The sequence below is a fragment of the Dermochelys coriacea genome, chromosome 9 (genome assembly GCF_009764565.3).
Source record: "Dermochelys coriacea isolate rDerCor1 chromosome 9, rDerCor1.pri.v4, whole genome shotgun sequence".
In the NCBI taxonomy this organism is placed as follows: domain Eukaryota; kingdom Metazoa; phylum Chordata; order Testudines; family Dermochelyidae; genus Dermochelys; species Dermochelys coriacea.
In genome coordinates this window covers 10106336-10119751 of record NC_050076.1, presented here as the reverse complement: position 1 = coordinate 10119751, position 13416 = coordinate 10106336, and the positions used below count along the sequence as shown (strand labels likewise).

Sequence of the window (13416 nt, the reverse complement as noted above, 5' to 3'; positions counted from 1 at the left end):
AATGTGTAGAAACCATAATCAGGGACATTGTACTAGCTGCACAATCACAGAACAAAAAGATGGTGTCTGCCCCAAGGAGCTTACAACCGAAAGGTTATTCTGTGGCGTATGAGGAAATGGGTTGGTGATTTTAAGCCAGTGTGCATTGGAAAGGTGCTGACATCACAAAAGTCACCACAACTTGGACTAAGTGACATGCTTGTTGATGAAGGCATCAAGCACTGAATGGCCTATCTGGTCTAATAACAATAAATATATGAATAATGGTTTGACAGAAATGCTCTTTTTTCTAATCCAAAGCTTTGGGAGAAATATTGTCAAAACTGAACACTTTTATGGTTTTTTAAATCAAAAAGTTTATTGATATATTTTGTTTACAGGCTTTCAATAAATGAAAAATTTCAATAACCATTTAAATTTTAAAATGTGCATTTTTTATGAAAAACAAAGGGTCAATTTTGAACCCTGAGAAATGAAATCAACTTGGACATGTATCATGGAATGCTTTTTCCAATTTTTTTAAACAGTTGCAGTGAATGGACAAAACAACTGATCTCTCCCTAAAAGTATGGTCCCTTCAGTACAGAGTTGAGGTACGTTACTGGAGCACTCTGGAGGAAATGTGTATTGAGCCTGTCCCATTGACGTTCGATGGGAGTTTTGTACTGATTTCAGTGGGAACTGGGTAAGGCCATTGTGTCTAAACAGAGGATTTCAGCTTCCAGATATTAACATGCCACCTTTGAGCAGCAAAATATTAATTCATAAAATAAAATAAAAAATAATAATAATCTAGGCAAACTGATTTTTTGGTTTTGGATTTTTGTTTTTGTTTTTTTTTGTTTACTGAAAATCAAACCGAGTACAAATGAAGTCTTATAATAGGATTCATAAAGGTACTTAGGTGCTGAACTTTCCTGGAAATCAATGGAAGTTACATTTCTAAATACCTTTGTGAATCCCACCCTTAAGAACAAAGGATTAGAACCAAATATTTAACATTTTCACTCAATAAACAACTTATTGGCATATTAGGCTGCAACAGCAAATAAGGAACCTGTATAAGAGGCAGAGCATATTCATTGGATCAGCATTCAGTCTGGAAAAGAGAACAGCACTGTGTATTTACCAGTCCTTAATGCTTTAACTATTGGTTTGATACATTTCATCATGTGATAAAAAATACCTTTACACAGATAACAGGGAAGAGCAATTACTTATATAAAAGCTGCTGAAAAGTTGTCCCAAGGTATATAATAAAAAAATAAGATTTCCCCCCCCAGTGAGAAATGATTGCACAGTAATCCACGCCACTTAGTCAAATACCAGAAACGGATCCCTTAGACCCATAATTACCAATGTAACAAGCAGAGCCTTGAGAAAACAAGCTGGCTCTCAAGACACTAATCTCCACTGCTAGAACCTAACCACCAGGCTTCATCTTGAGAAGTGAATGAAGCGGGCCAGGCAATAAAGGGACTTACAGAGCCGGCATGAAAATTCCACATGTGCTACTTTGTGAGTGGCCTTCAAGGGGGTATGAGGTGGGAAGCGGGAGAAAAGCAGGACCAAAAAAAGAAAAATAACAAACCAACTTGCTTCTGCAGAAGCTGCAGAGCTACATAAAAATAATTAATCCAACTGGTCCCCTGTTTGCAGAAGATCTTATCAGTAAAAATAATAATAAAATGAGCCCTAGCAGCCTGGATCTCTGCAATTACAGTGTGAATTGCATGAGAGGATTATATGAAGTGCTCTTGGCTTGAAGGGTGGGGAACCAAGACGCTTCAGCTTGAGAGCAGCAAGCAGCTGCTTTGGGGCTTTGCACCTGCTGGTTACCAGGCTGTTTTCACCTCTAGACGAAAAGCAGCCTCTCTGTCTCTCTCTCTCACTTCTTTTCACACAACTTCCCAGTCTGAAAACAGAAAAGAGGAATAGAAAAATAATCAAATCACCCTCCTAAAACCTTAAAGGAGTTCCACTGAAGCAGCAAGAAACTTCTCAAGTCAGTAAAGGGAAATCTAGAGATGAAGTTTGGGGGCAAAGAAGCGGGGCAGAGGCAGCAGACAGAGTGTGATCTGCTATTGGCAAAGTTTCAATGTAAATCCAGGGGGGCAAGGAAGGGGAGGGGGCTGGGGAGAGAAGAAAGGACTCTTTTACTGTTTCATGCTTCTAAGTCCTGCCGATCAGCATAAGCTCGACATTCTGGGAATAGCAATGAGGCACACACAACAATCAAAACACACTAAATCCGTTTGATGATTCAGACACTTGGTGCATCTGCACCAACAAAATGGGACTTCAATTAAATAACCTTGCCGATTTCCACAGGAAAAAAAAAGTCAGGGGAGCATGAGGATTTTTAATTAGTAACTCCAGATACAAGCCGTTTTTTTAATTAGATATTTGCATTACCACTTTAGTCTAAAGTGAGAGTTGTAAGTGCACGGGATTGTTCTGAAGAAGAACCTGGACAGTTTGTTCTTAATGTTTTTGCCGCAACCTGGATTTTCCCCATACAGCTTTCTTTCTTTCTTTATTTTTTTAAGCAAATGGAACTCAGCTGTAATTCGTCAAGTTGTTCAAAATAAGACAGGCTTCCTTTAAGACTTTTTAAAAATATATCGTGAACCAGGAATGTGTTCCAAGGCCATAGAATAATTGTCCCATATTTTTAACATGTCAGGTTTCTCTGGGTGTTTGTGTTTAATCTCCATATATATATGTAATTGTATAGTGGAATATGTACACTCTGGTATAGTAAAAGTGGAATTGAATGAAAGTCCTATATAACTGTAGTGCATTGCAACCGACAATACCAGTCAGAGTGAACCTTTGATGATAGTGAACTTCTGTGGGCCATAAAAAAATAAAATAAAAATGAGTGAAATCTGGGCTCCATTGAAACCAATGAAAGTTTTTCTGTTGACTTCAGTGGGGTCAAGGTTTCACCCTATAAGTCTTCCATAGTGTGTTCTGGTATGAGAGTGTAGAGTCTCCCTCTCCTTCTCTTTCCAGACATGAGCACACACAGAGAGTTCTTAAGGGGCACCCCTTACCTGCTAGGCAGAACTGCCCCTGAAGTAATGAGATTTTGTCTGCCTACGGCCCATGCTGTCTTCTCCTCCTGAAGGTTTAGAGGGAAAACCCAAGCTCTCTGACAGCTTAACTGCCAAATCACACCAGGGTGTGCTAGTGCCTTCATTTTTGTTTAAAAGAATTAGACTGGTAAGGATACGTTTGTATTGAATTGTGAAACATAATTTTGAATCCTTGCTTTCTGGCTTTGGCAACAATTTTTTCTTTGACAGGAAATTTTCACCCCTGATGTGGAAGTGTTAAGATTGGGTTCCTTTTTTTCTCTCCAGTTTTTAAACCCATAACCTTTGTTTCCTCCAATTGCAAAAATTAGATAAAAATATTCCCTCCCTCCCAGAGATGCTGTGAGGCTTACCATTTGTAAATGGCTTTGGGAACTTTGGATACACAAGGTCATGTACATTATTAGATACTATTAAATACTTTGTTTTCTTTCTACATACACAAGGCCTGACTTCCAAAATGGCAAGGAATCCAGCCCCGTGAGCAATTTTGGGCCTAAACTGAATGCACAGTAACTACAGTTGCATGCACAAATCAGATATCTGTGCATGCAGACTAGACACACAACTGTTTACAGACCTGGACAGCTTCTGTGTTTTGGAAAATCAGGGCTGCAGTACACTAAGTAGATAAAAAAAATGTTGCTGTCTGTATAATATCAAATGGCTCCCTGGAAAGCATTTTGAACGGGTTAATAATGAATGATGATATCAATTCCTTGAGAGACTGAAGTTGAAAACGTTAGGCATTTATTATGTAAACTTCAGGTTATGTTGATTTTGGAAATCTTGCATGGTCACCTAGCTTTAGACAAGGCATGACAGATTAGATTCTTAGCAGAGGAAAAAGTGGGTCTTAGCAGGTGTAAATCATCATTAACCCCATTAAAGTCAATGGAATAAACCCAATTTTCCAATTGAGGATCTGTTCCTCATTGTATGCTGACCAGGAAACCAAATATATTCAAAGCTGGATAAGTTTATTCTGTGAAGCATTGCAAAGGTTTAATTACTTAGGCCTCTCTAGTACTCTTCATTAAGCAAAACGGACCAAAACTAGGAAAATTCTCCTGAAAAACAATAGCTCTGATCGGCTTGGGGGAACTGGAAAGGAATTTTGGTGCTGGTTCCTTTTGATTATGATTTATTTGTAAGCTAATGAGGTCCTATGAAGAGAAAAATGGCCAAAGCCAAGCAGAGGGGGAGCAGGAGTGCTGGACCGATTTTTAAAGTGGGTGCGCTGATCATGGAAACCATGTATTTGATGTTTGTTATTACTACTTCAAGCCAGAGAGAGAGGCAGCACCCTAGTTCCAGCACCACTGGGGAGGAATATGTGGCATGTACCCCATCTCTATACAGTTGCATGCAGCCCCAGTTCAAATTATCCTGGTGACCTGTAACTGTGCAGGAAAAGAGAGCATGGATAAGCCACAGGGGGAGAAGGGTCAGAAGTAGGATTGTGCAACATATTTACCCACAGATCCCCACCCCGACCCCTCTGTGGGATGTCAAAGCTACATTTCTCAGTGTTAACCAGCATCGTTTACTATCTCAATGTATCCTATGTGCTCTCCCTACCCTCCATCATAGGAGGCATATCACCCAGGGGCCATGGGGAACAGGCAAGATGTTCCATCTACTTGCAAGAAGGAAGCGAAGGTTGCTCTGTGGATGCCACCCTTCACGTGCCCACCGTGCCTGGGATACACCTTTTCTGGCCAAGTGTCACAGATGCTGGAACTAGGGGTGCTGGGAGTGCTGCTGCACCCCCTGGCTTGAAATGGTTTCCATCATATACAGGGTTTACAGTTTGGTTCAATGGCTCTCAGCACCCGCACTATATAAATTGTTCCAGCACCCCTGCCCAATGTAGTAGAGAATTCCTGTTCCTCTATCTCCATACCAGGTTTTGAGGTGAATGTTCCTCTCGCTCACCTTTTTACGAGTGGGAACATATGGTTGGGACCTTTTGTTAGTATCTGCCCTTAGCAGTGTACTCACAGGGGAAAGGGACTACAGTGATGCCTGTCTGCAATGTGCACCTCTTCAGCACGGGTGACTGGTGTCAGCTTCTGATGTCCCCATCACCAGGGCTTATATGCTTTAAGCAGTAATACACTAATTCACTACTGTGGTAGGAATGATTGAAATATTTAGACATAATGGAGGAAGTTTAATAGGGTCTACTGGGAAACCCAGGTGTTTAGATCAGCTTAAAAATAATAACCTCCTCCCCTGCTGAGAGCTTTCTTTTCACAATAAGCTCAGCTTTTATTCTTAGCCATAAAGGCTACCTCAGACAGGAAATTATTCACGTGATTGGTCTTTACAAGTAGTGGAGGGTTTAAACTCAGGGCTGGAGAGGTCATTAGTGGACAGCCATGTGATTAACCTTTGCTAGCCCATTTCTTTTCACACTTTGTTAACAGCTTCCATTATTGCCCTTCTATGTCTTGAGGAAGTAGTTTATTGACAGTATTAAAAATACATAGCTACAAATTCCAAAGAGGCCATCCTGGTGTAAAACGTCTAACAATTTATAACCATCTGATGTAAACGGCACAGAACTCCTCTATTTTTTCATGAGGGAATCCCAAAAGAAATTGAACGGCTAACATTGGATTTGATTCATACCCATTGTTTTACCCTTCACTGGGTCCCTATTCCCCGACCCCTCCCCAAAAATATATTTTATGTGACACACACACACACACACACACACACACACACACACAAAAACCAGGTCACAGCTGTAAAGCTTGGTTAGCAGTCACCTAAAGTGTCAGGGTTTAATTGGATGAAATCAGATCCTTAATATTATTTTAACTGGAGATGGGTTTGGACCAAAATCCAAGGATTTTGAGGATGTTTAAAATTAAAACCTGGATCAAGGTCCAAATTTTGCAGCTGGCCCCCATTTTTACAGTGATACGAAGATAAGGACATACTATGATACCTTTCCTTTTGGTCCATGTAAGCTGTGGATCAGAAAATGTATGCCTGATCAATAACATAAAAACATGAATGATATCAATCATGTAACAGAATCTTTAGTGACATTTTAACAATGCAAAAAATTTCAACTGATACATATATTTTAATATTTTAGTGGCACCCGCTTGCAGCCCTATTCTTAAAGATGTGTTGGAATTTCTATCCTAAACTTTAGCTGGTGGCTAAAGTTTGACACACAAGGACACAGGAGCATATGTTTTAATGAAATTTAAAAAAACGCAATTTGACAGGTTTATAAGATGTCCGACTGTTTCTAAAAAAAATTGTACACCAAGGTATTTTTTGTTCTCTTGTAAATCTGGGATTTTTAAACAGAAATGTTGCTGTCTGTTAGTTTGCAACAATTGATATTTTGTGGTATTTTATGGCAGTGGGGACGGGAATCAGGAAAGGCACCAGGGTAATGTTTCAAAAAGCAGCTACTACATATATGCTTAATTAATTGTCTTCCCCATTCACTCCTCATGCATTTTTTTTGACCAGCCCCTTTGCACTTCTCTGGCAGCACCAAAGGGCTGAGATTTGGCCAGGTGAGAACACTGTTAAGTGGTGAGGAGCTCTCAGCTGGTATAAAGCAGTCATGCAAGATCTTGCACCAGCTGCCCCTTTCTGTCCAGTCCCTCCCCCTGACACATACTCCTCCTCAAGCGTATGGCGTGTGCGAGGACAGGGCAGAAACGTGCCAAGGACAGAGTGCAGTTCTCTGCTTCACTACTCCTTTGTACCTACACTAGTGACATAAATAGAGCAACCCCTAGACTGCTCACACAGAACCTGAGCTAACTATTCCCCACAATATGACTCCCTGACAATGCCCCTGTGCTGAGTGAGTTTAGTTGCTGAACAGAATCTGACCCTTAAATTAACACAGATTTAGATTTGAGATTTGGCCCAATCCTGCTCCCAGTGAAGCCAATTGCAAAAGTCCCATTGAATTCAGTCCCAATGTTTGTAAAATGCTTTGAACATGAAGTGCTAAGTATGGTTATTTGAAGCCTGTGGACAGTGCTTGCTCTGGGAATCACCTCCCTACTCCTTAATGCTGCATCATTTCAGTCCTCAGCTAGACTCTGGAATCTCAAAGATTTGGATTCAATTTGATGAATGACTTATTTTAACTGAACTAGTTGGTCTCTTCCTACTATGACCTATATGCACAATGGATATTATCATTGGAATTAGGTTCCATTATTATTACTTTATGCTGTTACTGGGATATCACGATACACTATATATATATATATATATATATATATATATATATAATGCATATAAATAGGTCTCTAATATATATAGTTGCATCTGTCTGATGTATATGCATTGTTCACTGCAATATATTTGCTAGTAGTATGTGTGGGGTTTTAACCAGATACTTGGGGAGGGTTCCCCATAAATTACTACAGTTAGAAAGTTTTCTTATCCAGTAGCACTAGTGTACCATATAGATCTTTATTTTATTTTATTTTATTTTATTCAGCATCCATAACCTATTTCCATCTAGGATGGAATAGCTAAAGCACTGTTATCAGTTGAGGTTGACCAAACACTCAAGAGTTCAGAAGCAGAGACCTCATAAGGCATGTTACCAATTAACATGCCATTATTTCCCTTTCTGAGCATAGTTTCATGTGGTAATCGAAAGAGGGAAGAATTGTGTTGTCTTAAAGAGAACAACACTTACTCTCAATTGTGAAACAGGTCGATGTGGCCATACGCCTCAGCATTCTCACTGCATTGGAATAGTCAGGACTCAGCAAAGTTTTCAGTTAGTCACAATAGTACACTTTCTAATCATGGTTTAATTTAGCCGAAGAGTAAGGGCATGACAAAGGGCATGATGAAGCCCTGGCTGGGATGATTTAGTTGGTGTTGATCCTGCTTTGAGCAGGGGATTGGACTAGATGATCTCCTGAGGTCCCTTCCAACCCTAATAGTCTATGAGTCTATGTCTTGACAGGAAAACAGGTGTTCTTTTCAGTTGTGTTAGCTCATCTGAGTTGGCTAACATGGTTTTAAATACACTAACCTATGTATTAACAGGGCTTTTCAATCATGTTAAGCTAAGTCGACTGAGGTAACATGGTGTGGGGGCATCAAGACATGGCCTCAGATTCAGCTTTATCTAGTTTTTAGTGAATGCTTTAGCTAAAGCCAAAGCTGACCTCAACCCAGCTCAGCTGCTGCACAACTGTGCAACTCTGTCCTGGGAGAGATTAGAATGACTACAGAACTTGCTGCAGAAGGCACTTCTCTGTTGTAATGCGTCAGCTTTCCCACTATTATGCAGTTTAAAAAAAATCCTTTCATGGTCTTGTGGCTAAGGCACTGACCTGAGAGACCTAGGTTTAATTCCCAGATTTGGCACCATTTTCCTATGGGACCTTAATCAAGTCACTTCATCCCTCTGTGCCTGCATTTATTGTCTGTAAAATGAGGTTAATATTTCCTTTGTTTCTATTACCTATTTAGATTGTAAGTGTTCTGGATCGGGGCTGCCTCTTATCACATGGATTTACAAAGCTTAATGCAATGAGGCTCCCCATCTTGGTTCCCTCCCTTAAGCAGTACTGTAATACAAATATTAAATACTGTAGTAATAAATTAGGGAAGGAGAGAGAGAAAGAGGTCTCATTCCTATAATTTATTTTAGTTCTTTCAAGATACCTCAGCACCACTAGGATGAATATTGTGAATAACCAGGTTGACAGCCTGCTGTATGGGGAATGACCAAGCAGGAGAGAAAAGAAAAGATTAATTCCCATCGTGAGGTTTTATTTCAGTGTGTCAGGTTGATGGTTTACAATAACTGCTTGGTATCCAAAGGGAAAAAGAGAGAAAGAACTATTATACCAATAATATATCATACTGCAGGCTTTAATTGTGTCCTCTGCATCAGTTTATATCCTGAAATTTGACTCTGCAGATCTGCTCCAATCTACCCTAAATCAGCTGTCCAATTAAAGGTTTTGCATATGAGATAATCCTCTGAGTCTGCAGGAAGCTGAGCTAATGTTTGCTTTATATTTTAATGTCTAAAACCCTAATAACTTAAACCTCAAAATGCCCAGTCAAGTTTGGGGAGAAGCCCTTCATTTTTTAATTCAATGCAGTAACGGTTGGGATCAACATGGTATCTCCTCTCCGAATTCTGGCCACAGCACCTTGCCATTGCCAGCTATTTGGCTATCTTTTCCACACTGCTTTCTCAGGCTTCTTGGAACTCAGACTGGAAGACAAAAGGCAATTCAGACCAGCTTGATGCTCTCATATACTGAGAACTAAACCACTAAGCAGATATCATCAAAACACATTTCACTTGTGACCTTTCACAGCCAATGAATTGGAAGGATTTTCTTTTGCTGTGGATTGAATTTAAAACTACTTCCCAGGAGCGAAAGGTCATCTCATGGAGTCATGATATCCAGTTAAAGAGTTCTATTTAGCTGTATTTAGCATCACAATGAATGTAGTTATATATTACCTGGTTTGGGACGCTTTTGAGCTGAGAAGGGAGATGTTGATGGGGGAATAGATCCTTCATCACCCATGGAAATGCACTGTAATAGTTGAGTGAAAGAACAAAGGTAAAATATTTGACTAAATCTGCTCTTAAATCTGTTCCCCTTTGCCAGCAATGTAAGTGGTCAGGACAGCATGGTTTGTGTTGCATAAAGGATGCATTCTCCTCTTGATGTGTACACATTCATGGGAGTTAAGCATGCATCAAAGCAAGAATATACTATTTACCAACTTTCTACAGAACTTTGATCTTCAGATACAGGATGTATTGTGGTAAAAAAACAAATTCATTGATCTTGGTGCATGAAACCAAATGCCCCCACAGCAGCAAATTGTACCACCGGCTACAAATCTAATTGGCAGCTAAAGGGCCATATACACCAGGGGATCCCATGACATTATGTATCCTTTGAGGCCATCTCTTTTCTAGGGAGCACTCCCTCTGCTCCAGATCTCTCTTATCTTAAGGCCTCTCTATTTCAGTCTTTCCCTTTCTGTTCGGATTTCAGGAACGCCTTTCTCTCTGAGCCAAATTCAGACTAGGTGTAAGTGTGTGCCACTCACAGAGCTGGCTGCAGTTCATGGCATGGGAAGTGATTTCTGTAGACAATTTGGAAAATGTTTTGGGATCCTTTGGCAATATAAAATGAGAGGTTCTACACCCAGTGTTATACATGATTGTACTGCTGAGCAAATACCACTTAGGGAATAATGTGGGTGATTTAGCTGCTTATTCTGTTTGTGAGATTGCCACACCAATTATGGTTTTTCATGAACTAAGCCATTTTTTAAAAAACTATTCAATCTTCTTAAGTGTTTTTTAAACTTTGTGAATTGCTTTGAAATTGCTGCACTTACCAATACTCAAAACTCATAATTGCTGCATGTGTTAGTTGTATCAGTCATGATTCACATAGATTCATAGTTATTTAAAGGCCAGAAGGGACCATTATGGTCATTTTGTCCGACCTCCTGTATAATATAGACCATCGACCTCACCTAATAACCGTTGCCTCAAGCCCATCATTTCTGTTTGAGCTCCAGCATATGTCTTAGAAAGACATCCAGTAAAGACTTCAAATGATGGAGAATCCACCCCAACTCTCTGTAGCATGGTGTTCGAGCGGTTCCGACTGGATGAGCATCACTTTTATAATCAGGAGGTGGGCAGCTTAAAGAATCCAAAGGGGCTTGGAATCTCTCAGGGTGAGGGAGCAGATAGAGTTGATTGAAAACAAAAGGAAACTTTCATTAAAACGTTCATAAAAAAATTCATTTTGATTTTTTCATCAAAGTTTTGAAATTCAAGGGAAAAAAACTTTTGCTTACTGAGTTACATAGGGCTTGCCTGAGGCACCATTCCTAACAAAATTAAGGGATTCTAAGGGTACATCCCCACTGCAATAAAAGACCACTGGCACGGCCGTGGCTGGCCAGGACCAGCTGACTGGGCTTTGGGCTGCAGGACCCTAAATTGCAATGTTGGTGCTCGGGCTAGAACCCCGGCTCTGAAACCCCTCGAGGGGGAGGGTCTCAGAGCCTGGGCTCCCTCCAGCCCAAGCCCGCACATCAACACTGCAATTTTTACCCCCACAGCCCAAGCCTTGCCAGCCAAAGTCAGCTGACCTAGACTATTCTCTGTGACTCAGATTTTTTATCATAGCATACACATATCTACTATTTACAATCCTGCACCCAGCCATTACAAGTCTTAATGTGTGCTCTCACCCATGTGTCTGCAAGGTGCTAGTTTTAAAGGGTGCAGTCAGGCAGATCTTAGTTTGGCTCATTCAACTCCCACTTTGCCGGGGATCAAGTGAGGCGTTTTTGAGGATTCTGTTGCCCAGCTATATTAGGGAGTTTCACAGCCCATCTAAAATATACTATTTCCCTTGCAAATACTCACCCAAGTCTGCTTAAAACTCAGTTTCTGCAAGGGTTGATGCGAGTAAAACATAATCTGTCAAGTGTTTGCAAGAAGCAAACAAACAGGTAATGTGAATGTGGCTAAAGTTGTTATTAATGTTGATTACTTGCAATGTGGACCAGTTGTAGTAAGCACTGCACAAACACACCAGAAAGCTCTGTCCGGAAGATCTTGCAATCTAGTTTCAGATAATGGCAAAGTGAAAACTGATAAAAGGAAATCCGTTTGATGCCAGGTACAGTTAGCCTGTGGAACACAGAGCCAAATTGGATTAGACATTGATATGAATAACAAGAATATTCAGAATCAAAATAGTAAATACTAAAAATAAATAAACAAAAGAGGTTAAAACATAAATCATCCCCAGGGACAGATTATCTCATAACTGACTGCTCCAGGGCTTCTTGCATTTTCCTCTGTAGCACCTGGAACAGTATTGTAGGCCCGATGAACCACTGGTTGGATCCTGTATGGTTTACGTTCCTAGAAGATGAAACAACTGAGTGTACAAGCAGTGAAGTGCAGAGATGGAAAGAGTATGAGGGGATCAATATTAAAAATATGCACTTAGGCCAACTAGGGACATAAATTGATGGTTCTAAATGACTTTCTAAAGTTCAAAATAAAAAAAAGTAACTAAGTAAGTATCAGCCATTCCTACTAGCCATCCAAATGGCCTCTCTCCCTGTAGATATTATTCTTGAGGTAGGCCTTGGGAGAGAAGAGGGATGAAAGGGGGTGTAAGATTTGCCTTGCTCTACAATACAATTAATGTTTTAATTGCTTTAAAGTATTCAGTGAACGCACTATACATGTATCTGAAATGTATTGAAACAGCCCAGTCTTTCTCTGGTATAAACTAGTTTAGCAGCCCTGGAGACAATGCAGCTAATGCTGATTTACATCAGCTGAGAATTTGGCTCAAGGGTGTTGTTTTTTGTCTCCAGTTTTCCAGCTTTTACAAGCTAGAATAGGGCACATTCCATGCAGGAGCTCATGTTACGCATTTAGCATAGGAAATCATCACTTTTATGCAGGCAAGTAGCAATGTTTCTAGAAGGCTCGCATTAGGCAAAAGCTGATTTATGGGTGAAAAGGAAGCACTTTACACAAATGGGGAAATGCCTACCGTGCAGGCATCTGGAATTCAAGACGTGCATATTGCTTTGCTTCATGCTGGCAGAGCTGCAACTAAATTCTGACCCAGAAGACCACTGCCACCTCAGGGTCTCAGCTCCTCCAATCACCTACAGTTTTTCTCCTCCCACAGCTTTAACCCTTACAATGCTGGCTGAATTAATACTTCATGTGACATAGATATCTGTAGTTTTCAAAAGACTAATCTGTCACCTTTCTCCACACCCCAATTTCAAATTAGAAACCTGCCCCGCAATATATCTTTTCGGATTTATGGAAATACTACATTCACACAAGCCATTAATGAGTGATTCTGTCAGTTAGGACCCTAATATCTCAGAATTATCCTGTACTGTAGTGGTTTCTAAGGCAACCACTCTTTTTGAATGAACTGTAGAGTAAAATATGTAACAGTCAGTCTACAAAAAGCAGCCACTGCTGTTCTAAGTACATGCAGATAGCAGGGAACCTGCTCTTATTGCATTTAAAGGCTGGGCCACATCCTCAGCTTCAATGAAAGGAACTGTAGTGATTTATACCAGCTGAAGCTCTGGCCTTTGGTGATTTGGGATATGATATTTAATAAAAATCAAGCAGTTGAAGAGAGTAAGACTATAAATTAGGAAGAAGGAAAGCCACCAAAATATTAAGACCAGTCCTTTTCAAGTCCTTTGAGGACTCCCACTGGGCTTTGAGTGAAGAGGAGGTGATTGG

At 40.2% G+C, this 13416-nt stretch overlaps 1 long non-coding RNA gene across 1 annotated transcript; it reads right to left on the bottom strand.

Moving 5' to 3' along the window:
• Positions 1-282: 282 nt before the first annotated feature.
• Positions 283-11782, bottom strand: LOC119861658. The gene is made up of 3 exons (XR_005294975.2): positions 10638-11782; positions 9601-9676; positions 283-1915 (listed from the first exon to the last, which is right to left on the bottom strand). It is a non-coding gene; the product is annotated as an uncharacterized LOC119861658 (long non-coding RNA).
• Positions 11783-13416: the final 1634 nt, after the last annotated feature.